Here is a 26658-nt window from a genome sequence, read left to right as displayed (position 1 = left end):
CAAGGCTCGTTACTACAGAGCCCGACTTTCCTCAAAAGTTCATGTGGCCATATTAGATTTGTTTACCGATTCAACTTACAGCACCATGTCATGCTTATGTGTCAAAAAGATTGATACATGAATCCTCCTCCAAACAGTTTCAATGGCCTTGCATGGAATGTGATATTAAAGGTACTGCTGATAGAAATGAATGGACAGACAGATGGAGGAGACAACTTAACATAATAAACATAACTTAACACATAATAAAAGTGTTAGATACCCTATTTAGCATTGGTCCGATGAGAAACTAACAGTACTGCATCAAAAAACAACAGCAAACTTCACTCAGCGTACCTGTACACAGTACCACAGACAGACATTATATCATCAGAGATCCAAGCCCAATGTTTTTAAGGGATGAACTATAGCACTTTTTAACCAATATTATTGCAGATCCAGGAACCATGTGAACTGACACGTTGCAGGTTTGATTGAACTCTGCCCTGTATCTAAGCTGTGCAAAAGCGACTCATGGTAGGAGATGCTAATCTAGGATCAAATGCCCTGTGTCCATCTAATCGTATTCATTGTGACCAGAAAGGAAAAACTGATCCAAGATCAACACTTCTACTCTGGGAAAACTTTATGAATACGGTCCCTGAGTAGAGAAACGATGAGAAGAGAGAGATGTCTGCAAGAGTGTTCAGACCGACAGTACTCTCAGAGGGAAAACACACCCACACACTTATTACTGTAAGATAAATATGCATGACACACTGCCCCATCACCAAACAACAGACTCCAGTACATCTGGGGATCTCTTTACAATGGTAGGTGGTGCAGTAAGATTGTACCACTGGGATAACTGGTGCATTCTTGCATAATAGACCATCATTACTAGCCTCATAATTACCAGACTGATTTACCGCTGTGAAATCCGTGTAGCGAAAACAGAATCTGCATGGTTGTACGATATTACCTCATTACGTCGCCATGACAACCAATGAGCCATGACAGCTACGGTGTGGACTGTCTGAAGTGTCCTTAACCTTGGTTCTGTGTGTGTGTGTATGTGTATGTGTGTGTATGTATGTGTGTGTATGTATTTGTGTGTATGTGTATGTGTGCGTATGTGTATGTATTTGTGTGTATGTGTGTGTATGCGTGTGTGTGTGTGTTTGTGTATGTTTGTCTGTATGTGTGTTTGTGTGTGTGTATTTTTTTGATTGTTTATTTAACCTTCATTTAGCTAGGCAAGTCAGTTAAGAACAAATTCTTATTTACAATGGCGGCCTAGGCCAACCAAACCCGGACGACGCTGGGACAATTGTGCGCCGTCCTAAGGGACTCCCAATCACGGCTGGATGTGATACAGCCTAAAACACTTTTGATTTCCATCTCAAATTGTGGTACCCTAATGATATTTGAAGATGCAGGCATTTTATCTATCTTTTTTTATCAATCTTTCTATTTAATAATGGACCACTAGTCACTTTAATAATGTTTACATACTGCTTTACTCATTTCATATGTATATTCTGTATTCTACTCTTTTTTAGTCAATGCCACGCCAACATTGCTCGTGATAATATTTATATATTTCTTAATTCCATTCTTTTACTTTTAGATGTGTGTGTTGTTGTGAATTGTTAGATATTACTGCACTGTTGGAGCTAGAAACACAAGCATTTTGCTACACCGACAATAACATCAGCTAAATATGTGTATTGTGACCAATAAAATGTGATTTGATTTGCATTTATTAAATATCCAGTGTGGTACTTCAGCATGGGCAAATCTATTAACGTTGTCATTTCCTTTCATCTTTGAAAAGAAAAACAGCTACGGGAATTACCCAGAGGCAGCAGAATAGCATGTATTACCAGAAGAGTGTGTTTTCAGAGGAAATGGTGGGGGGCGCACACACACACACACACACCTTGAAGAGACCTAAAGAGTATCACCATGACATCAAAGAGAAGGGCAGGAATAGGACAAGGCTAGCCAAAGGATACTTTATAACCACACTGAGACACGTATAACATGTGTAACTATCTGAATAACACTCATGTACTTCAGATCAGTGACTCCAGGCCCGGAGGCCACAAATCAGGTCCTCCATATTATTCATTATGATTTAAAAGGCTAAACTGATCCTAGATCAGTAGCCCTATTTTGAGACATTTTGTGAATATGGGCCCGATATGGTAAAGGTATGCTGAAAGCTACTCATAACTTTAAATCATAAGATCCACAATGTGTTTTAAGAATAGAGGGGGAAACAACAATGATATGAACTTCTCTGTTGATCTGAGTGTCTGTTGATCTGCGTGTCTGTTGATCTGCGTGTCTGTTGATATGTCTGTCTAAGTGTCTGTTGATCCGTGTGTCTGTTGATCAGAGTGCCTGTTGATCTGTGTGTCTGTTGATCAGAGTGCCTGTTGATCTGCAAGTCTTAGTGTCTGTTGTTCCTTGTGTCTGTTGATCTGCACGTTTGAGTGTCTGTTGATCCGTGTGTCTGTTGATCCGAGTGTCTGTTGATCGGTGTCTGTTGATCTGAGTGTCGGTTTATCTGAGTGTCTGTTGACCCGTGTGTCTGTTGATCTGAGTGTCTGTTGATCTGAGTGTCTGCTGATCCGTGTGTCTTTTGATGCAGGGTGTCTGTGGCTAAAAATAGACATGAGAACAAACTTAAAGTCTGTTGAAATCTTCACTTTCACAACCATCATTATTCTCTCTAAGATGCTGCAACAACCTAACACCACACACACACACACACACACACACACACACACACACACACACACACACACACACACACACACACACACACACACACACACACACACACACACACACACACACACACACACACACGCAGTGGCATCCTGTTGCTAAAGTTAGTCTACACAATTGACATCCTTCTGGTTAATTTAGGCAAGCAGATGCTGCTACTTCGGTTGAATGGGATCACTTTACTTGCCATTTCTTGCATTATACATTGTATGTGTGTGTGTGTGTGTGTGCGTACCTATGTGTGTGTACCTATGTGTGTGCATGTCTGTATTAGAGGTTAACCGATTATGATTTTTTAATGCAGATACAGATTATTGGAGGATCAAAAAAAGCCGATACCGATTAATCGGTCGATATATATGTGTAATAATTATAATTACAACAATACTGAATGAACAATGAACACTTTTATTTTAACTTAATATAATACATAAATAAAATCAATATAGTCTCAAATAAATAATGAAACATGTTCAATTTGGTTTAAACAATGCAAAAACACAGTGTTGGAGAAGAAAGTAAAAGTGCAATATGCGCCATGTAAAAAAAGCTAACGTTTAAGTTCCTTGCTCAGAATATGAGAACATGGTGGTTCCTTTTAACATGAGTCTTCAATATTCCCAGGTAAGAAGTTTTAGGTTGTAGTTATTATAGGAATTATGATGCAGCGATTATTTCTCTCTATACCATTTGTATTTCATATACCTTTGACTATTGGATGTTCTTATAGGCACTATAGTATTGCCAGCCTAATCTTGGGAGTTCATAGGCTTGAAGCCATAAACAGCACTGTGCTTCAAGCATTGCGAAGAGCTGCTGGCAAACTCAGCAAAGTGCTGTTTGAATGAATGCTTACGAGCCTGCTGCTGCCTACCACCGCTCAGTCAGACTGCTCTTTCAAATATTAAATCATAGACTTAAATATAATAAACACACAGAAATTCGAGCCTTAGGTCATTAATATGGTCAAATCCGGAAACTATCATTTAGTAAACAAAACGTTTATTCTTTCAGTGAAAAACATAACGGTTCTGTATTTTATCAAACAGGTGGCAGCCAGCCCTAAGTCTAAATATCTTTAATTTTACCTTTATTTATGTTAGTTAAGCAAAAATCGTTATTTTCAATGACGGCCTAGGAACAGTGGGTTAATTGCCTTGTTCAGTGGCAGATCGACAGATTTTTACTTTGTCAGCTCGAGAATTGGATCTTGCAACCTTAAGGTCACTAGTCCAACGCTCTAACCACTAGGCCACCTGCCGCACAACCTAGGTTACATTGCACAACCTTCAATGTTATGTCATAATTATGTCAAATTCTGGCAAATTAATTACGGTCTTTGTTAGGAAGAAATGGTCTCGCAACGAGCCAGGCAGCCAAAACTGCTACATATACCCTGACTCTGTTTGCACTGAACAAGAGAAGTGACACGATTTCCCTAGTTAATATTGCCTGCTAACATGCATTTATTTTAACTAAATGTGCAGGTTTAAAAATATATACTTCTGAGTATTGATTTTTAGGAAGGCATTGATGCTTATGGTTAGGTACATTAAAATGTCAGACTTGATTTGTCCTGAAGAAAAATGTATCAACCCCTATAAAAAAAAGATTTATAATCTACATTATTGTTCACATTTCCTGTTGCTGCAGGATTATTTTCCTGCTGTAGCAAATTGGCTCAAATTAAGATCTTACCGTGCATCTGTAAGTACTTTAAATCTCTCTCTGTGTGTATGTGTGTGTGTGTGTGTGTGTGTCAGTCAAGTTACTAGTGGATATTTGTCTCTTTACAGTGCATTTGGAAAGTATTCAGACCCCTTTATTTTTTACGTATTTTGCCACATTACAGCCTTATACAAAAAAAAAATAATCAATCTACACACAATACCCCGTAATTTACAAATAAAAAAATGTGTTTTTGAATTTTTTGCAAATATATTTAAAAGATTATAATAATAGCACATATACATAAGTATTCAGACCCTTTACTCAGTACTTGTTGAAGCATGTTTGGTAGCGATTACAGCCTTGAGTGCTTGTGTATTACCCTACAAGCTTGGCACACCTGTATTTGGGGAGTTTTTCTCATTCTTCATTGCAGATCCTCTCAAGCTCTGTCAGGCTGGATGGGGAGCATCGCTGCACAGCTATTTTCAGGTCTCTCCAGAGATGTTCGATCAGGTTAAAGTTCGGGCTCTGGCTGGGCCAGTCAAGAACATTCAGAGACTTGTCCTGAAGCCACTCCTTCGTTGTCTTGGCTGTGTGCTTAGATTTGTTGTCCTGTTGGAAGGTGAACCTTCGCCCCAGTCTGAGATCCTGAGCACTGTGGAGCAGCATCAAGGATCTCTCTGTACTTCGCTCCGTTAATCTTTCCCCTTGATCCTGACATGTCTCCCAGTCCCTCTCCAAATCAAGTCCAATCAAATGAATTTACCACAGGTGGACTCCGATCAAGTTGTGGGCATTTCTGTTTTAATGCATGTGTATGTGTGTGTTTGTGTCTATATACACTACATTACCAAAATAATGTGAACACCTGCTTGTCAAAAATCTCCTTCCAAAACCATGGTCCCCCCTTTGCTACTATAACAGCCTTCTCTTCTGGGAAGGCTTTCTACTAGATGTTGGAACATTGCTGAGGGGACTTGTTTCCATTCAGCCACAAGAGCAAGAGCATTAGTGAGGTCAGGCAGTGATGTTGGGTGATAGGCCTGGCTTGCAGTCGGCATTCCAATTCATCCCAAAGGTGGCAGGGTAGCCTAGTGGATAGAGCATTGGACTAGTAACCGAAAGGTTGCAAGTTCAAATCCCCGAGCTGACAAGGTACAAAATCTGTCATTCTGCCCCTGAACAGGCAGTTAACCCACTGTTCCTAAGCCGTCATTGAAAATAAGAATTTGTTCTTAACTGAGTAAAATAATGGTAAAAAAAAAGGTGATTGATAGGATTGAGGTCAGGTCTCTGTGCCAAGTTCTTCCACACCGATCTCGACAAACCATTTCTGTATGGACCTCGCTTTGTGCACGGGGCATTGTCATGCTGAAAAAGGAAAGGGCCTTCCCCAAACTGTTGCCACAAAGTTAGAAGCGCAGAATTGTCTAGAATGTATGCTGTAGCATTAAGATTTCCCTTCACTGGAACTAAGGAGCCTAAACCGAACTATGAAAAACAGCCCCAGACCATTATTCCTTCTCCACCAAACTTTACAGTTGCATTCGGGCATAGGTAGCGTTCTCCTGGAACCTGCGAAACTCAGATTAGTCTGTTGGACTACCAGATGGTGAAGTGTGATTCATCACTCCAGAGAACACGTTTCCACTGCTCCAGTCCAATGGCGGCGAGCACTCCAGCCGACACTTGGCATTGCGCATGGTGAGCTTAAGCTTGTGTAAGGCTGCTCGGCCATGGAAACCCATTTCATTAAGCTCCTGACGAACAGTTCTAGTGCTGATGTTGCTTTCAGAGGCAGTTTGGAACTTGGTAGTGAGTGTTGCAACCGAGGACAGACAATTTTTGCGCTACGAACATCAGCACTGGGCGGTCCTGTTCTGTGAGCTTGTGTGGCCTACCACTTTGCTGAGCAATTGTTGCTCCTAGACATTTCCACTCCACAATAACAGCACTTACAGTTGACCTGTGCAGCTCTTAAAGGGCAGACATTTAATGAACTGACTTGTTGGACAGATGGCATCCTATGATGGTGCCACGTTGAAAGTCACTGAGCTCTTCAGTAAGGCCAATCTACTGCCAATGTTTGTCTATAGAGATTGTGTGGCTGTGTGTTTGATCTTATACGACTGTCAGCAATGGGTGTGGCTGAAATAGCCAAATCCACTAATTTGAAGGGTTGTAAACATACTTTTGCACATATAGTATATATATAGCATCATCCAACTTGTCATTTACACACGTGTCTTTGTGAGTGTATGGCGTGTGTGTTTGTGTGTGGTATATATGCATGTCTGTCAATGGATTTATAGTGTCACGATTTGCATGCACACACTTCAATCTCTGTGTGTGTGTGTGGCGTGTGTGTGTGTATGGAGTCCTATGGAGGGTGTGTGTGCCTGTCAATATGTTCAGCCTTGTATGGAGTCTTATGGGGGGGTGTGTGGAAGAGTAACTTAAACAAACCATGCAATTGGCCATGTTACGCACATAAAACAGCATAGAGTGCATGCCTAAGTCGTACTTACATAGTGTGTACACTAGACAACTATTTATAGAAAAGCTATTCGCCTTATTTTTAAAAGCCACAATGATGAAGTAACAACTTACTTTGCAAAGGCAAAAGCTATACTTCCTCATACTTGACTACTGGGTGGCACAAAGACATTGTGGATGGAGGCGCTCTCTCTCATTCTCTCACTCTCTCCCTCTCTCTCCAAGCGGTCTTTCTCTTTTTTACTCTCTTTCTACCTCTCTCTATTATTTATTTCACTCTCTCTTTCTATGTAGCTCTCTTTCACTCTTTCTCTCTCTGTTAATTCTGTAATTCATCCTTTCCAATGGTAACTGTGTTGGAACACCATTGGCCAATCTATCAAAAGGTCAGAGGTCAAAGTCATGGAGGTATCAAGTTCTTTCACAATGTCGATCCCCTCAGGGCTAAGATGTGGGGTCTCTGACTCAGAGTTGAGAGACGAGAGAAAGAGAGAGACATGAGAAAGAGAGAAAGAGTTAGAGAAAGAGATTAGAGAAAGAGAGACGTGGGAGAAAGAGTAAGAGAGACATGAGAAAGAGAAAAAGAGAGAAAGAGAAATGAGAGAGAGACATGTGAGAAAGAGAAACATGAGAGAGTGCAAAAAGAGAGAGAAAAATACAGATAGTCACAAGCTCACCAGTACTTTAGAATTTTTCAGGGCTAAAACAGACTCACAATTGTTAAACGATATTGTTGCTGTTGTTTTTTCTCGGGAGACAGTTCAGAAGGTCATGAGAGCCATTTTTGGGCTGTAAACGTCGGAAAGTACGAAAAACAAAGTGTAAAAACTGTGGTAACATGCTCAGAAGGAGAGGATCATAACAATGTCATGCAGGGTTGGCCGATATTACGATAGTATCGGATATCGAAGATGATTGACAGCCATTATCAATGGCGACGACATCATGGTGTGACGGACGATGTATAGCCTATTTCAACTTGACTGGCACCAAGCAGTTAAGAGCTGACCGGGCAGCCCACAGCAGGCTCATGCCAGGTGGCCTAGTCTAGGGATAGGCATGAGTAATCGTGTACTCAAAAGGACGTCAAAGCTCGATCTTTAAGCAGAGCTAAACAACAAAAATGTATACTGTAAAACTATTCAGTGGAATGTGCTTTGTGGCTGCCCAAACGGGATGAGACAGTGATAAGGGCTTGGGAAATAAGAGTGTCAGCTAAATTATCCAATCAACCATAGGCTTCTATAAGCAAGAGCCACTGCTGAGGTTACAGCCTTTTTGAAGATTGTGTTTCACAAAAATATATCCAGTTGATATATAATATAACCCGTTTCAATACATTTATCTTGACATTGATATTGTGTTGCGTGAAAAAACTGCATATTTTACGGTGGCCTTTTATTGTCCCCAGTACAAGGTGCACCTGTGTAATGATCATGTTGTTTAATCAGCTTCTTAATATGTCACACCTGTCATGTGGATGGATGAATTATATTGGCAAAGCAGAAATGCTAATTAACAGGGACGTAAACAAATGTGTGCAAACAATTTGTGAGAAATAAGCTTTTTGTGCGTATGGAACATTTCTGGGATATTTTATTTCAGTTCATGAAACATGGGACAAACACTTTACATGTTGCATTTACATTTTTGTTCAGTGTATATGGGGCAATTTAGCAATTAGGATTTGTTATCTGTAATGGTTATGTTAAATGAGGCATTGTTGCTCACTGTGAGGCCTATAGATAAATGCTCACATATTGTTTCCCAGTGCATCGCTTGTGTTCTAAAAATAGTTTACTTTATTTTATTTGAGTTCTAGGAAAAAATCATGAGAGTACTCGAACAGTCAAGAAATGTCAAATGCTTACCTTTGCTATAGCCTGCATTACTTATTTCAATAAATATGTTATGAACTATTGACAGAATGCAAGAGAACGATGTACACAGAGCGAAGATGTTCACCAAGGCGGCGCAAAATATCCAGTCAGAAAATAGGTTCATTTTTTTCTCCCTCTCAATGGCAGTTGATATGGCGATAGCCTAGTTTGTTTTTTATCGCAGGCACTCCAGTGTTGAATGATTTTAAAACCTTCATTTTGTCTTTTCTCTCCATTTGATGAGTATGACTTCAGTTTTATTCTGTCTTTCTCCTGCCTCCTCCCGCCACTTCATGATCAAACAATGAATTTATCTAACAGCGTTCTCAGAAGTTGTTTTTGAATACCCTAAAAACAAACATGATAGGCCTAAATAAATAAATAAATAAAGAGAAATTGAACAAACCAAGATAGAAGAAAAATTGAACGAGTAGTTTGAACAAACCTTACAGTTGATCAAAGCTTAGTCTAAAATAAATGATTCATGCATCCCTCCTCTTTGCTTTTGCTAACCCAATGGACTAAAGCAAAATCATACTAATTAAAATAGCCTATCAAAAGCATTAAAACAAGTTATTAAGAGTATTTCCCAAATAGGCTATTCTAATAACGTGTTTAATGTCCTAAAGTTGCAGCTTTCAAATGGGAACAATTTTGAAGGTCAGAGACCAGATGGAAAAATTCGAATGAGGAGTCAAAAGAAAACTTACAGCTAAACAAAGCTTATGAAAGAAACAAAGTGTAGAGTAGGTCTATTTCCATAGCCTATCATTAGTCATGTATAGGACCTACACACAACATACAGAAAGAAGCCTAGGCCTAATAAGAGAGGGAGATGAGGCAAAATGTGAATCATTGAATAATTATCAGCAGAGTTTCTTGTTCTTGTTCCGGATTACCGAACGGGCACGCAGGACACGTGCACCGGGACCCCCGACTTCCAGGGGGACCCTAACCAATAAACTGCACATTTGCTTTAAAACTGCACATTTTTGTCTATGCATATGGCAAAATGTGTTGAAATGCAGGCTTTGGCACACACAGTCACGCCACCTTAGTCGTGCCACATCCCCTCTCATCCCTCCTGTAGTATGCAAGCTCCTTTTTAGCAGTCTTTTATTTTATTAAACGATACCATCGTGTATATCATGATGTTTTATGTGTACTTAAAGGACAACATTTGACATCGCCCAACCCTAATGTCATGACTGACTTGATGCATGTGCTGACTTGATGATAGATACGGTATAACACAGGTGTGACACATTACACCAAAAGTAACCATTGTTGATGAGGCATTTGATATTTATATTCTATCAATGCACCTCTCAATAAATAACTCTACATTTACATTTTCGTTGTGGTGGTCTTCTTTCTAAAGAGAAAGGGTAATGGCCATCCATTTGATATTCAATAATAAATGTACTGTTAATTCATAACTTGGCACGTTTTGTGTGTACCCCGTGTTCTTTTAAACAATAGAATATGATTGTCAGAAATCATATAGACGATCAAACAAGAGTTTCAGACAAGCAGACAAAACATGAAGCAGACTTAATTCCATGAGGAAAACAGTCCTAGTATTGGAGCCAAACTGCCTCCTGTTGTCACCCTGTCCAATTTGTACATTTTCCAAGCAATAGCACACAATACTTTACACAATACTTTACACAATACTTTACATATACCATCGATAAGAGACATTACTGTGCAGCCTGTCTTCATCGACCTGGCCAAGGCTTTTGACTCTGTCAATCACCACATTCTTATTGGCAGACTCAACAGCCTTGGTTTCTCAAATGATTGCTTCGCCTGGTTCACCAGGCTACTTCTCTGATAGAGCTCAGTGTGTCAAATCGGAGGGCCTGTTGTCCGGACCTCTGGCAGTCTATGGGGGTGCCACAGGGTTCAATTCTCGGGCCGACTCTCTTCTCTGTATACATCAATGATGTCGCTCTTGCTGCTGGTGATTCTCTAATCCACCTCTATGCAGACGACACCATTCTGTATACTTCTGGCCCTTCTTTGGACACTGTGTTAACTAACCTCCAGACGAGCTTCAATGCCATTACAACTCTCCCTCCGTGGCCTCCAACTGCTCTTAAACGCAAATAAAACTAAATGCATGCTATTCAACCGATCATTGCCCGCACCTGCCCGCCCATCCAGCATCACTACTCTGGACGGCTCTGACTTAGAATACGTGGACAACTACAAATACCTAGGTGTCTGGCTAGACTGTAAACTCTCCTTCCAGACTCACATTAAGCATCTCCAATTAAAAATTAAATCTAGAATGGGCTTCCTATTTCGCAACAAAGCTTCCTTCACTCATGCTGCCAAACATACCCTCATAAAACTGACCATCCTACCGATCCTTGACTTCGGCGATGTCATATATAAAATAGCCTCCAACACTCTACTCAGCAAACTGGATGTAGTCTATCACAGTGCCATCCGTTTTGTCACCAAAGCCCCATATACTACCCACCACTGCGACCTGTACGCTCTTGTTGGCTGGCCCTCGCTTCATACTCGTCGCCAAACCCACTGGCTACAGGTTATCTACAAGTCTCTGCTAGGTAAAGCCCCGCCCTATCTCAGCTCACTGGTCACCATAGCAGCACCCACTCGTAGCACACGCTCCAGCAGGTATGTCTCACTGGTCACCCCCAAAGCCAATTCCTCCTTTCGTCGCCTTTCCTTCCAGTTCTCTGCTGCCACTGACTGGAACGAACTGAAAAAATCAATGAAGCTGGAGATTCCCCTCTCCCTCACTAGCTTTAAGCACCAGCTGTCAGAGCAGCTCAAAGATCACTGTACCTGTTCATAGCCCATCTGTATACAGCCCATCTATCTACCTCATTCCCATACTGTATTTATTTATTTTGCACCACAGTATCTCTACTTGCACATCCATCTTTTGCACATCTACCATTCCAGTGTTTAATTGCCATATTGTAATTACTTCACCACCATGGCCTATTTATTGCCTTAACTCCCTTATTTGCACTCACTGTATATAGACTTTTTTTTCTACTGTATTATTGACTGTATGTTTTGTTCATTCCATGTGTAAATCTGTGTTGTTGTATGTGTTGAACTGCTATGCTTTATCTTGGCCAGGTCACAGTTGCAAATGAGAACTTGTTCTCAACTAGCTTACCTGGTTAAATAAAGGTGAAATACATTTTAAAAAACCAAGTTCCTAAAATACTATGTATGGGCTGGTTTTCCAGACAATCCTGGGCTTAAAAGCTATTTCAATGGAGATTCCCCATTGAGTATTGTCACGTTCTGACCTTTATTTCCTTTGTTTTGCAGCGCGATAAAAACTTCTGGACTTGGGAGGAAATCATCGATGGGAGAGGACCCTGGGCAAAACCAGGGGAGTGTCGCCGTCCCAAGGTGCGGCAGGAGAAGCGGCAGCAGGAGCAGTGCGAGGAGGAATGGACATGGGAGGACGAATTGGACGGTGAAGGACCCTGGGCACAGCCTGGAGAATATCGCGCCCCAAAGAAGAACTGGAGGCGGCGAAAGCGGAGAGGGGCTGGTATGAGGAGGCAGCACGGCGACGCGGATGGAAGCCTGAGAATCAGCCCCAAAAATGTATTGGGGTATGGGCTCACAGGGAGTATGGCTACGCCAGGTAGGAGACCTGCGCAAACTTCCTGTGCTTACCGGGGGGCTAGAGAGACCGGGCAGGCACCGTGCTATGCTGTGGAGCGCACGGTGTCTCCAGTGCGGGTGCATAGCCCGGTGCAGTACATTCCAGCTCCGCGTATCGGCCCGGGCTAGAGTGATCATTGAGCCAAGTGCCATGAAGCCGGCTCTACGCAGCTGGTCTCCAGTGCGTCTCCTTGGGCCAGCTTACATGGCACCAGCCTTGCGCATGGTGTCCCCGGTTCGCCTGCATAGCCCAGTGCGGGCTATTCCACCTCGCCGCACTGGCAGGGCGACCGGGAGCATTCAACCAGGTAAGGTTGGGCAGGCTCGGTGCTCAAGAGCTCCAGTGCGCCTGCACGGTCCGGTCTATCCGTCACTACCTCCACGCACCAGCCCTCCGGTGGCAGCCCCCCGCACCAGGCTGTCTCTCCGGCTCATCCTTACAGGGGCTCCCGCCTGTCCAGCGCTGCCGGAGCCTTCCTCCTCTCCAGCGCTGCCAGAGCCTTCCTCCTCTCCAGCGCAGCCGCCTGTTCGGCGCTACGAGAGCTACTCAGTCCAGCGCTGCCAGAGCCTTCCCCTCCAGCGTTGCCGGAGCTTCCCGTCTGCCCAGCGCCATCTGAGCCACCGCCTGCCCAGCGCCGCCTGAGCCGCCCGTCTGCCCAGCGCCGCCTGAGCCGCCCGTCTGCCCAGCGCCGCCTGAGCCGCCCGTCTGCCCAGCGCCGCCAGTGCCGCCCGTCTGCCCAGTGCCGCCCGTCTGCCCAGCGCCGCCAGTGCCGCCAGTCTGCCCAGTGCCGCCAGTCTGCCCAGCGCCGCCAGCGACGCCAGTCAGCCAGGGGCCGCACCTCTGTCCCGAGCTGCCGCCCCTCTGTCCCGAGCTGCCCCTCTGTCCATTGAGAAGGGTCGCCATGGTTAGGAGGCCACAGAAGCGGACAATAAGTCAGACTAAGACTATGGTGAAGTGGGGGCCACGTCCAGCACCAGAGCCGCCACCGCGGACAGACGCCCACCCAGACCCTCCCCTATAGGTTAAGGTTTTGGGGGGGGTACTGTTACGTTCTGACCTTTATTTCCTTTGTTTTGTATTTATTTAGTATGGTCAGGGCGTGAGTTGGGTGGGCAGTCTGTTTGCTTTTCTATGTTTTGGGGTATTTCTATGTTTCGGCCTAGTATGGTTCTCAATCAGAGGCAGGTGTCATTAGTTGTCTCTGATTGAGAATTATACTTAGGTAGCCTGGGTTTCACTGTGTGTTTGTGGGTGATTGTTCCTGTCTTTGCACCAGATATGACTGTTTTAGGTTCTCACGTTTGTTGTTTTTGTTAGTTATTTCATGTGTAGTGTCTTTATAAATTAAAGAACATGAATAACCACCACCCTGCATTTTGGTCCGCCTCTACTTCACCTAAAGAAGACCGTTACAAGTATGCTCTTTTATCCAGGACAAGGCTTAATCTGTGTCCCCGAAACCACCCCAATACAAATTACCTTGACTAACCTGTAACCCTCACATTGACATTTCAGGTAAAGTGATACTAATACAATGTCACACTGTTTAGAACATTTTTTTAAATCACATCAACACACAAATGCAGACAAACACACACACACAGTGAATTAAGTTGGTTATCTGAGAGGGATGGAGAAAGAGAGGAAGAGAAAGAGATTTGGAATTGTGGTGTCAATTCCTCTGGCATGGCTCATGTGAAACTGTAACTATTTCCTCACACTACGACTATGACCTTATCCCGCCTATTGTCTGTGTGTGTGTAATACTCTCATTTGTCCAGGTTTTTTTTTTTTTCCTCTCTCTCTCTCTATACCTTGATATTGGTGAAATATGGAATCCTACCTGTCTCTATTTCAGTTCCAGATTCTATAGGTCCATCTGTTATGTAAGGAAAAACAATCATGAATTTTACAACATTCAGCACTGAGCGCGTTTTGAGGTGCATCCTTTAGCTGCATCATCACTTTCGAGTTAATTCTGAAGCACAAGACAACGCAACAGGTTTGATTGTTTATACATGCATTATCAACAACGTGTGTAAATGCAAAAGCTCGTTGACATTTCACACGCGCTAAAACATCGCCCCAATTCTTCCATTAAAATGTAAACCGAGGATTCAAGATGATATTGCAAATTCAAATTGTACAAAATACAAGAGTGGACCAAATAAGTAACCTACCTCAGTCACTAGGCTATTTGACACATTTGTGATCCGTTTTCTACCATCTTGACGAATGAAGTCTTCCACACTGATATTAATTAGCGAATAAAATGCAACAAGTGAGCAACATGTGCACCAATTTTGCGATTCATGTGTTCCTCTTGATTGGTCCAACAGCACACTCGACAAAAAGGTTGTTGATACAGGCTAATGAAATATCTTGACAACTCTAAAAAATATGGTTAACTTCTCTCTCACACATACACTGACACACGCCTCAGCGATGCGCGTCTATAATCGAAGACAAGACTAACCCTAGAGCTCTGTTAGACAGACTTCATCTGTCTAACTATCGCATTGTTGAAGCTAACTTGAAGCGGAGCTGTTTTTGAGCGGCTCTGTCAATCTCACGTTCATCTCATTTCAGGAACTTACTGAATCAGAGCTCCACCTGCTGAACCCATTACGATACTTCGCTCGTTTGTCCGAGAGTGCGCGCGCCCATTTTATCATGCTGATCTACCTGTCTGACTCATGTCCACACACTGACACTGAATCAGCTCACTCTAAACACACACATGTACGTGATACAGAAACAGCACATTCAAGCAAACACACTGGCACTCTATCTCACACGTACACACACGCACATACACACACTCAATCTAGAGATTGCATTACGATAATAACGAATAGGCTATATCAAGGATGTGGTGTATTGTGTGGATGTGGTGTATTGTGTTGATGAAGAGGATTTCGAGTTTATACACAAAAACAGAAGCTCTGTCTGTCAGGTTGAATTGGGAGCTTCGCTGCGCAGCTATTTTCAGGTCTCCGAAGATTTTCAATCGGGTTCAAGTCCAGGCTCTGGCTTGGCCACTCAAGGAGACTTGAAGACTGAAGACCTGACAGCTCTGGAGCAGTTTTTCATCAAGGATCTCTCTGTACTTTGCTCTGTTCATCTTTGCCTTGATCCTGACTAGTCTCCCAGTCCCTGCTGCTGAAAAACATCCCCAGAACATGATTCTGCACCACCATGCTTCACCGTAGGGATGATGCCAGGTTTCCTCCAGATGTGACACTTGGCATTCAGGCCAAAGAGTTCAATCTTGGTTTCATCAGACCAGAGAATCTTGTTTCTCATGGTCTAATAGTCTTTAGGTGACTTTTGGCAAACTCCAAACAGGCTGTCATGTGCCTTTTACTGTGGAGTGGCTTCATTCTGGACACTACCATAAAGGCCTGATTGGTGGAGTTCTGCAGAGATGGTTGTCTTTCTGGAAGGTTCTCCCATCTCCACAGAGGAACCCTAGAGCTCTGTCAAAATGACCATCAGGTTCTTGGTCACCTCCCTGACCAAGGCCTTTCTCCCCCCGATTGCTCTGTTTGGCGGCCAGCTCTAGGAAGAATCTTGGTGGTTCCAAAATTCTTCCATTTAATAATGATGGAGGCCCCTGTGTTCTTGTGGACCTTCAATGCTGCAGAAATGTTTTGCTACCCTCGCCCAGATCTGCGCCTCAACACAGTCTCGGAGCTCTACGGACAATTACTTCTGACATACGCTGTCAACTGTGGAACCTTATTTAGACAGGCATGTGCCTTTCCAAATCGTGTCCAATCTATTGAATTTACCACAGGTGGACTCCAATCAAGTTGAAGAAACATCTCAAGCATGATCAATGGAACAAGATGCACCTGAGCTCAATTTCGAGTCTTATAACAAAGAGTCTGAATACTTATGTAAATAAGGTATTTTTGTTTTTATTTGTAATACATTTGCATACATTTCTAAAAACCTGTTTTCACTTAGTCATTATTGGGTATCATGTGTAGACTGCTGAAGATTTTAATTTATTTAATCCATTTTAGAATAAGGCTGTAATGTAACAAAATGTTGAAGAAGTCAAGGGGTCTGAATACTTTCTGAAAGTATTGTAAAAAAACAAAAACAAAAAAGCGCAAAAGTTGTGCACTGGGCCTTTAATAGTCTGGTATTAGCAGACCAATAAAGCAGTCTACAGCTCGGGCAAAAACTCCCCCCACCCCAAACTACTTTCTGTGGCAATGACAAGCACATATCCTAAATTAGGAGTCAAACTCATGATTTAGGGCTGAACACCCTCGCCAAGAAGACCAGAGAGACACTAGCTGTGTTGTATTCTGGTTTTGATAAACTCGTTGATATCACGTTGTTTTTAGTAGTTGTAATTTCCTTTCAGATGAATTTAGGAGAGACGAAGTCTAAACGGTGCCAGACTGGTTGACATGATCCCAAAAGATGAATGGATCTAATTTGAGTCTTGGTATCTGGTTTAATCCCCCTTGCCTGGCTACCCTTCCACATCTCTCCGGCTAAACGCCACACACGTTTCTTCTCCATGATGAGTAGATTTGATCCCCTCCCTGAAAACTTCTTGAATGCGAACACATTCAAACTGTTTTGACTGATCCCAGAAACTGATGGGTTGGGCTAGAGCCTAAAACGGTGTTTCGGAAATAGTAATTGGTTAGATTGGTTAGAGACGATCCAATCGCTGATGACTTGTTTTGTACAATGCCCCAAACTTTGACATCAGCAGAAAGGACTTCTACAATGGCTGTCTCAGACTGGATGTATGTAGAGATAGATAGAGCAGTGGAATTAAATTAATTATGAGTCGTCAAGCAATAATCCCCCTATTTGACCCTTGAAGTGGATCGTCCCAAATAATGTTAGAGTTATCTCCATGGACCGGCCCAACAGCATATTTTGTAGACAGGGTGGATTTGATTTTGCTGAGTTACAGTTCATATAAGGAAATTAGACAATTGAAAAAAATCATTTGGCCCCTAATCCATGGATTTCACATAACTGGGCAGGGGTGCAGCCATGGGTGGGCCTGGGAGGGCATAGGCCCACCCACTTGAGAGCCAGGCTCACCCACTGGGGACCCAGGACCAGCCGATCAGAATGAGTTTTTCCCCACATAAGGACTTTATTACAGACAGAAATACTCCTCAGTTTCATCAGCTGTCCGGATGGCTGGTCTCAGACGATCCCGCAGGTGAAGAAGCCGGATATGGAGATCCTGGGCTGGCGTGGTTACACGTGGTCTGCGGTTGTGAGGCCGGTTAGACGTACTGCCATATTCTCTAATACGACGTTGGAGGCAGCTCATGGTAGAGAAATTAACATTAAATTCTCTGGCAACAGCTTTGGTGGACATTCCCGCAGTCAACATGTCAATTGCACACCCTCTCAAAAATTGAGACATCTGTGGCATTGTGTTGCGTTACAAAACTGCACATTTTAGAGTGACCTTTTATTGTCCCCAGCACAAGGTGTACCTGTGTAATGATCCTTCTGTTTAATCAGCTTCTTGATATGCCACACCTATCAGGTGGGTGGATTGTCTTGGCAAAGGAGAAATGCTCACTAGCAAGGATGTAAACAAATTTGTGGACATGGAAAATTTCTGGGATCTTTAAATTTCAGCTCATGAAACATGGGACCAACACTTTATATGTTGCCTTTATATTTTTGTTTAGTATCGTGCTGAAAGCATAAGCTACAGCTAGTACTGCAACTATGTTTGTATCTGGCTGCTATGAAAGGGAACTATGTTTGCGTGTAATCAGGGGTGTATTCATTCCGCTGATTCTGTTGAAAACATTTCTTAAACGGAAGCTAAAGGAACAAAATGGGGATAATCATACCTGAATTTGTCCAATATATACTCTTGTTTACATCTGTTGGACTAATGATTACACCCAGCTACGTAGATAGATGCATGCAAGATTGTTCATGGCGGTATTGAATGTGTCAATGTCTGTTACCTTGATTACTCAAATTTCTCTCGACCTGTGCACGTTGTAAACTTTCATACATAGGCTAGGTTGTAGGAACCTTACGATGGGTATATGGAAAATTCTATCCCTGGATGGCCATCCTCGCATTGAGAGGCACAGGCTGTTTTCACCACCCTCCATCTACGTATCTATCTCATTCTCTCTCTGTCTATTCTATTTTTCTCTGTTCTGTTAAGTGTCTGGAAGTAGGGGAGCACCCCCTGATAAATCACTACTTAATTATTTGTTGTCACTGTGTGTCATCACGGCCTCTGAGTAATGACTGCTGTGTCACTGAGTGGAACTGGGAATCTTTTCCAATGGCAAGCCAGTGTCGTGAGTTGACTTTAACATTAATCTGATGGCTGTTATTTATCTAATCAACTATGTTTAATTGTGACCCGATTAAATGAATCATGTAACAATTAACTAACTAGGATCTGGGGCAGCACGAGAGTGGTTCTTTAAAGAGTTACCATCTTCCGAATTAAACTCTAAAGGTCTTTACCTATCACATCTATAAACACTCAATTTATTAATCATAACCTTGTATCATATCATCATTCTGAACAGTCATATCCTCATTGCATCTGCAAAAACCAGAGCAAACTATTACACAAATTGGTAAATTATTTATTTACTAGATAATTAAATGGTAACACAGGACCAACACACTTAATACGTTTTAAACAGGTCCCTAGCAGAATGACAACAATATGGCTGCTTGTTACAGAAGACATGGCGAAGGCAAGAGAGAGACAGACAGAGACACTTAGCGTTGGTACTGTCATGACGTTGGCCTGAGTGGGGGAGGTTTATGACCCCCATAAATGCCTTTCCCCTTTTTCCTCTCTCTACTCTACCCATGTGACTATTGGAAATCCCTTGGTTAACATTGAGAGAGAGTCTGGTGACCTCAAAAGATGGGAACGGAACCATATTTAGATAATCCAACCAGCTGAAAATATGCGTTGGTACTAAATGAATATGATGCCAGATCAGTTGGCGTCTGAGACATTATTACTGATGGTAGGATGACATAAACTGTATCTTGGAAAGTCTACACATTCTAGTTATCAGATTCACATGGAATTGTTGTGCAATTTACATTTTTAAATATGAAACTATTTGTGATACCTCTACACCCTGTAACAACCCCCCCAACTAAACCTCAACACCCTGTAACAACCCCCCCACCCCCCCCCACTATACCTCTACACCCTGTAACAACCCCCCCAACTAAACCTCAACACCCTATAACAACCCCCCAACTATACCTCTGCAACCTATAACCACCCCCCCCCCCCAACTATACCTCTACACCCTGTAACAACCCCCCAACTAAACCTCAACACCCTATAACAACCCCCCCCAACTATACCTCTACACCCTATAACAACCCCCCCAACTAAACCTCAACACCCTGTAACAACCCCCCCAACTATACCTCTACACCCTGTAACAACCCCCCCAACTAAACCTCTACACCCTGTAACAACCCTCTCCCCCAACTATACCTCTACACCCTGTAACAACCCCCCTAACTAAACCTCTACACCCTGTAACAACCCCCTCCCCCCAACTATACCTCTACACCCTATAACAACCCCCCCAACTAAACCTCTACACCCTGTAACAACCCCCCCAACTAAACCTCAACACCCTATAACAACCCCCCCAACTATAACTCTACACCCTATAACAACCCCCCCAACTAAACCTCAACACCCTGTAACAACCCCCCCAACTATACCTCTACACCCTGTAACAACCCCCCCAACTAAACCTCAACACCCTGTAACAACCCCCCCGACTATACCTCTACACCCTGTAACAACCCCCCCCAACTGAACCTCTACACCCTGTAACAACCCCCCAACTAAACCTCAACACCCTATAACAACCCCCCCAACTATACCTCTACACCCTGTAACAACCCCCCCAACTAAACCTCTACACCCTGTAACAACCTCCCAACTTAACCTCAACACCCTGTAACAACCCCCCCCCCCCAACTAAACCTCTACACCCTATAACAACCCCCCAACTAAACCTCAACACCCTGTAACAACCCCCCCAACTATACCTCTACACCCTGTAACAACCCCCCCAACTAAACCCCAACACCCTGTAACAACCCCCCCAACTATACCTCTACACCCTGTAACAACCCCCCCAACTAAACCTCTACACCCTGTAACAACCCCCCCAACTATACCTCTACACCCTGGAACAACCCCCCAACTAAACCTCAACACCCTGTAACAACCCCCCCAACTAAACCTCAACACCCTGTAACAACCCCCCCAACTAAACCTCAACACCCTATAACAACCCTCTCCCCCAACTATACCTCTACACCCTGTAACAACCCCCCAACTAAACCTCTAGACCCTATAACAACCCCCCAACTAAACCTCAACACCCTGTAACAATCCACCCAACTATACCTCTACACCCTATAACAACCCCCCCAACTAAACCTCAACACCCTGTAACAACCCACCCAACTATACCTCTACACCCTATAACAACCCCTCCAACTAAACCTCAACACCCTGTAACAACCCACCCAACTATACCTCTACACCCTATAACAACCCCCCCCAACTAAACCTCAACACCCTGTAACAACCCCCCCAACTATACCTCTACACCCTGTAACAACCCCCCCAACTAAACCTCTACACCCTGTAACAACCCTCTCCCCCAACTATACCTCTACACCCTGTAACAACCCCCCTAACTAAACCTCTACACCCTGTAACAACCCCCTCCCCCCAACTATACCTCTACACCCTATAACAACCCCCCCAACTAAACCTCTACACCCTGTAACAACCCCCCCAACTAAACCTCAACACCCTATAACAACCCCCCCAACTATAACTCTACACCCTATAACAACCCCCCCAACTAAACCTCAACACCCTGTAACAACCCCCCCAACTATACCTCTACACCCTGTAACAACCCCCCCAACTAAACCTCAACACCCTGTAACAACCCCCCGACTATACCTCTACACCCTGTAACAACCCCCCCCAACTGAACCTCTACACCCTGTAACAACCCCCCAACTAAACCTCAACACCCTATAACAACCCCCCCCAACTATACCTCTACACCCTGTAACAACCCCCCCAACTAAACCTCTACACCCTGTAACAACCTCCCAACTTAACCTCAACACCCTGTAACAACCCCCCCCCCCCCCCCCAACTAAACCTCTACACCCTATAACAACCCCCAACTAAACCTCAACACCCTGTAACAACCCCCTTAACTATACCTCTACACCCTGTAACAACCCCCCCAACTAAACCCCAACACCCTGTAACAACCCCCCCAACTATACCTCTACACCCTGTAACAACCCCCCCAACTAAACCTCTACACCCTGTAACAACCCCCCCAACTATACCTCTACACCCTGTAACAACCCCCCAACTAAACCTCAACACCCTGTAACAACCCCCCCAACTAAACCTCAACACCCTGTAACAACCCCCCCCAACTAAACCTCAACACCCTATAACAACCCTCTCCCCCAACTATACCTCTACACCCTGTAACAACCCCCCAACTAAACCTCTAGACCCTATAACAACCCCCCAACTAAACCTCAACACCCTGTAACAATCCACCCAACTATACCTCTACACCCTATAACAACCCCCCCAACTAAACCTCAACACCCTGTAACAACCCACCCAACTATACCTCTACACCCTATAACAACCCCTCCAACTAAACCTCAACACCCTGTAACAACCCACCCAACTATACCTCTACACCCTGTAACAACCCCCCAACTAAACCTCAACACCCTGTAACAACCCCCCCAACTAAAGCTCCACACCCTGTAACAACCTCCACCCAATTAAAGAGTTGAAACACACAAATATTATACCCCCCCAAAAATGCTAACCTTCCCTGTTATTGTAATGGTGAGAGGTTATCATGTCTTGGGGGTATGATATAAAATGCTTACCTCCCCTGTAATTGTAATGGTGAGAGGTTATCATGTCTTGGGGGTATGATATAAAATGCTAACCTCCCCTGTTATTGTAATGGTGAGAGGTTAGCTTGTCTTGGGTGTATGATATAAAATGCTTACCTCCCCTGTTATTGTAATGGTGAGAGGTTAGCTTGTCTTGGGTGTATGATATAAAATGCTTACCTCCCCTGTTATTGTAATGGTGAAAGGTTAGCATGTCTTGGGATCTGGAATGAGTGACCATTTCTGTTATGGAAGTACTGCATTGGTTTGTTATATGCGATGCATTCTAATCTACTATATGTCTCGTATAGCTTCATCAGTGAGAAGTGAGCATATCAAGCATTTCGCTACATCTGCAATAACATCTGCTAAATATGTGACCAATAACATTTTATTTGATGTATCAAATGGTGCACATCTACAATATGAATTTTGAGTCCAGTTTTTGTTTTCTGGCTGCTCTAAAGTATTTTGGTATAGATGACATCAGTCCAAACCTCTATACAAAGATCTTTCCGCTCTCCAGGTCTGAGTTCAAACCAACAACAACTCCTTGGACTGTAATTTGAGTTCGTCACCTCCAAGTCAGAGCAAAATAACCTGTGAATGTCATCATTATGGACCATCATTGTCAAAAAGGACATAAAACGTAGGATTTAGGAGCTCAACAGACCACAAAGACATAGGTCTATATATGGAGTAGTCCTGGGGAGTGTAAAAATAGAGAGGAACTCTTGTGTTTTGGGCGAGAGAGCGAGCAAAAGTCTAAGCCAATCATTCAATCATGTGTTTTTATCAAAAATGATTTATGTATGGTGCACTGTAAAATCATGTGGGGAAAAACAAATCAATAGCTGGGAAAGCTCTGCACTCTATTCATGTATTTTTGATGGCGTTTTATCCCGTTTAAGATTAATTTATATTTTCAATTTTTGTTTGGTTGCCTGAGATTGACCCACACCATAGAATTACTATCAGTTGTAAAGTACACAAATGTTCATCTTATTCAACTAGGACAGCTTTTGTAGCTATACAACTAAGAACACTTTGGTTTCATTACTGTTTTGTGTCAATACTGTTACAATTTCAAATTGTAATATGACTGTCATAAAGAGTTTTTTTTAAAGGAACAAGAAGACGTGTGCCAATATACAGGAAGGGGATGAGACAGGAAATTATATGGACAAATTACAAGCACATTTAGTTGATGTGTTAATTTTCCCTGCTTATTAGGGACCTGTAGGGCAGTGATCAGGGCTATGAGACACATGGAAAGACATTGGCCGGATTATGAAAGCAGCCCAATTCACTCTCTATGCCTCTAGCTATCGCTCTCTCCCCTCTCACTCAGCAAGCTTTACTAACGCATGGGGCAAAGGAGCACATCAGAGTTATCAAAACAAATTGGATCGTTAGCAAAATCCCCCTTACCCTGTGTACTCTCTTTCTTTGTGTCTCACTCTTTCTGTTTCTCTCTCTCTCTAACACACACACACACACACTCCCTGACACTGGTGTTTTATGTTTCCTAGTTCTGAGTGGACTCACTCCTAGGGGTGGGTGGGTCTGTTTGCAATTTTCTCCCCTCTCCCTGTGCCAAGTCGGAAAAAGGAAGGAAAAACAATGATGATCTTTTCCTCTGAACACCTTTGTGTTTTTTGTATATGCTGTGTGGTATTATTTAGCACTAACAACAACACAAGTGTGGGAAGCAATGCAAAGAGAGGAAAAACCAAGCCAAAGCCATTCATGCACCAGAATGCGCACATCGAGAGGCACATGAACATTTGCTGGTGATGTCAAAATGCTCACATCGAGAGGCACATGAACATTTGCTGGTGATGTCAAAATGCTCACAACGAGAGGCACATGAACATTTGCTGGTGATGTCAAAATGCTCACAACCAGAGGCACATAAACATTTGCTTGTGATGTCAGAATTCTGGGAGCTTGAATCAAACAAACAAGATGAAAACGATGATGAATCAATAAAGCCTAACTTTTCCAGCTTAAATAAACACAACAACAACACGTCTCCTCATCTGCAAACTTGTCACCCAATGTCCTTACTCTCTAACTTGAGCATGTCACGTTAAGTACAGTGTAATTCAAGTTGAAGTAAAGTGACAAGTAAAGTAAGTAAAGTGACATCTGATTATCTTGTCAGCCCATCTTTAATAACATAGATAAACCCATGAGAAACACAAGTAGTACCCACCTGAAACATACTGTAACAGTAAAAGTATTTTGGCTTACCAGTATTAGGTTAGGTCATTCAGGGCTAGGTCCAACACAGTCAGCAGGTCAATCTCATAGCCGGGACAGGGGGGAGTGAGTGGATGTGAGTTCAGATCCGTGCTAGATAATGAAGTTCTCTCTCTCTCTCTCTCTCTCTCTCTCTCTCTCTCTCTTTCTCTGTCTTACTGTCTCTCTCTCTCTCTCTCTCTCTCTCTCTCTCTCTCTCTCTCTCTCTCTCTCTCTCTCTCTCTCTCTCTCTCTCTCTCTCTCTCTCTCTCTCTCTCTCTCTCATTCTCTGTCTTACTGTCTGTCTGTCTGTCTGTCTCTCTCTCTCTCTCTCTCTCTCTCTCTCTCTCATTCTCTGTCTTACTGTCTGTCTGTCTGTCTCTCTCTCTCTCTCTCTCTCGCTCTCTCGCTCTCTCGCTCTCTTGCTCTCTCGCTCTCTCTCAGACTCACACAGTTGCTCAGCTCTATCAGTCTGCTGTAACTTTTGTCAAAGTAGCACCCGAGCCAGAAGCTACGCGGAAAGGAATAGGAAAAATGAGAAAGAGTGTGTGTGTGAGAGAGAGAAACAAAAAGAGAGAGAGAAACAGAGAAAGAGAGAGAAACAGAGAAAGAGAGAGAGAGAGAGAGAGAGAGAGAGAGAGAGAGAGAGAGAGAGATATCATTACCATACCATATACAGTATCATTATCATATCATTACCAAGCCCTGCAATGCCAAGAGCTGAGCAAAGAAAAGAGTCCCCTCATCCAGCTGGTCCTGGGGCTGAGTTCACAAACTTGTTCTACTAACAAACTGAAGCCTCAGGAGTAGAACATCCAATCAATCAGGATAAAATAATTTACATCACAGTCAAAAGCTTTTTGGGAAACACAATCACAAGCACAAAGCAAAAGGCAGTGCTATCTGGCCCTAAATCGACATTACACTGGCTAACTATTTGACCATGGTTACTGATCAAAACCTTAGAAAAACCCTGACAAAGCACAGGCTCAGTGAGCACAGCCTTGCCATTGAGAAGGGTAGACAGGAAAACCTGGCTCCCTGTAAAGGAAAGGCTGTGCAACCACTGCACCACAGCAGAACCTGATACAGAGCTGTATTTCCTGACAAAATGTCAAAAATATAAAACAATTAGAGTGTCACTTCCCCAAATTTGAAACCCTTATTTAAGGATTCAAAGACCTCTCTGATGAGAATATAATGCCTGTCCTGTTGGGGGAGGATGCAGAGAGCTGTGGGTTGGAAGCGCACTACATTGCTGCTTGCCATAAGATGAGGGACAGTGTCTGACAGACCAATCAACCTGCACATGTCCTCTACTGTATGCTTATTGGTATTGTTCAATGTATGGTTATTTTGACCCTTGGTTATTGTTGTTACTGTTGACAATGTTGATTCTTATTATATTAATATTGTAAATATCCAAAGTAAGCTTTGGCAATATGTACATTGTTACGTCATGCCAATAAAGCAAATTTAATTGAATTGAGAGATAGAGTGAGACAGAGAGAGAGGGAGAGAGCGAGAGACAGACAGTAAGACAGAGAATGAGAGAGAGAGAGAGAGAGAGGGGGAGAGAGAGAGAGAGACTGTAACAGCCAGAGGCAGACATAGACAATGGCAGGAAATGTATCAGGATGCACTGTACAAAAATACAAACAGTGAAGTCAAATAACACCCATAAGAACAACTTAACTGAAAAATATCCTTTAGGAAGATAGTGTTTTGACAGTTACTGTAAATTCTTAACTTGGCATTACAGTGAAATATCCCTTTGGCATAACAGTGGGTGGCTCGATCCCTGAACTGACCTGAAATGACCTGAAATGACCATAAACTGGGTGGCTCGAGCCCTGAATGTTGATTGGCTGACAGCTGTGGTATATCAAACCGTATACCACGGGTATGACAAAACGTGTATTTTTA

General features: G+C 43.1%; 1 protein-coding gene across 1 annotated transcript in view; it reads right to left on the bottom strand.

Moving 5' to 3' along the window:
* The window catches only part of LOC139413816 (histone deacetylase 7-like), a 69930-nt gene extending 45134 nt beyond the window's left edge, over nt 1-24796 (bottom strand). The window contains exon 1 of the mRNA XM_071161601.1: nt 24745-24796. The gene's annotated coding sequence lies outside the window, so the exon portion shown is untranslated. The remainder of the gene's footprint in view (nt 1-24744) is intronic.
* Between the last annotated feature and the right edge of the window lie 1862 nt (nt 24797-26658).

The sequence above is a fragment of the Oncorhynchus clarkii genome, chromosome 7, assembly GCF_045791955.1.
Source record: "Oncorhynchus clarkii lewisi isolate Uvic-CL-2024 chromosome 7, UVic_Ocla_1.0, whole genome shotgun sequence".
NCBI classification, from domain to species: Eukaryota; Metazoa; Chordata; class Actinopteri; order Salmoniformes; family Salmonidae; genus Oncorhynchus; species Oncorhynchus clarkii.
The sequence above is the reverse complement of the archived record's forward strand: the minus strand, read 5'-3'. Positions and strand labels throughout refer to the sequence as shown.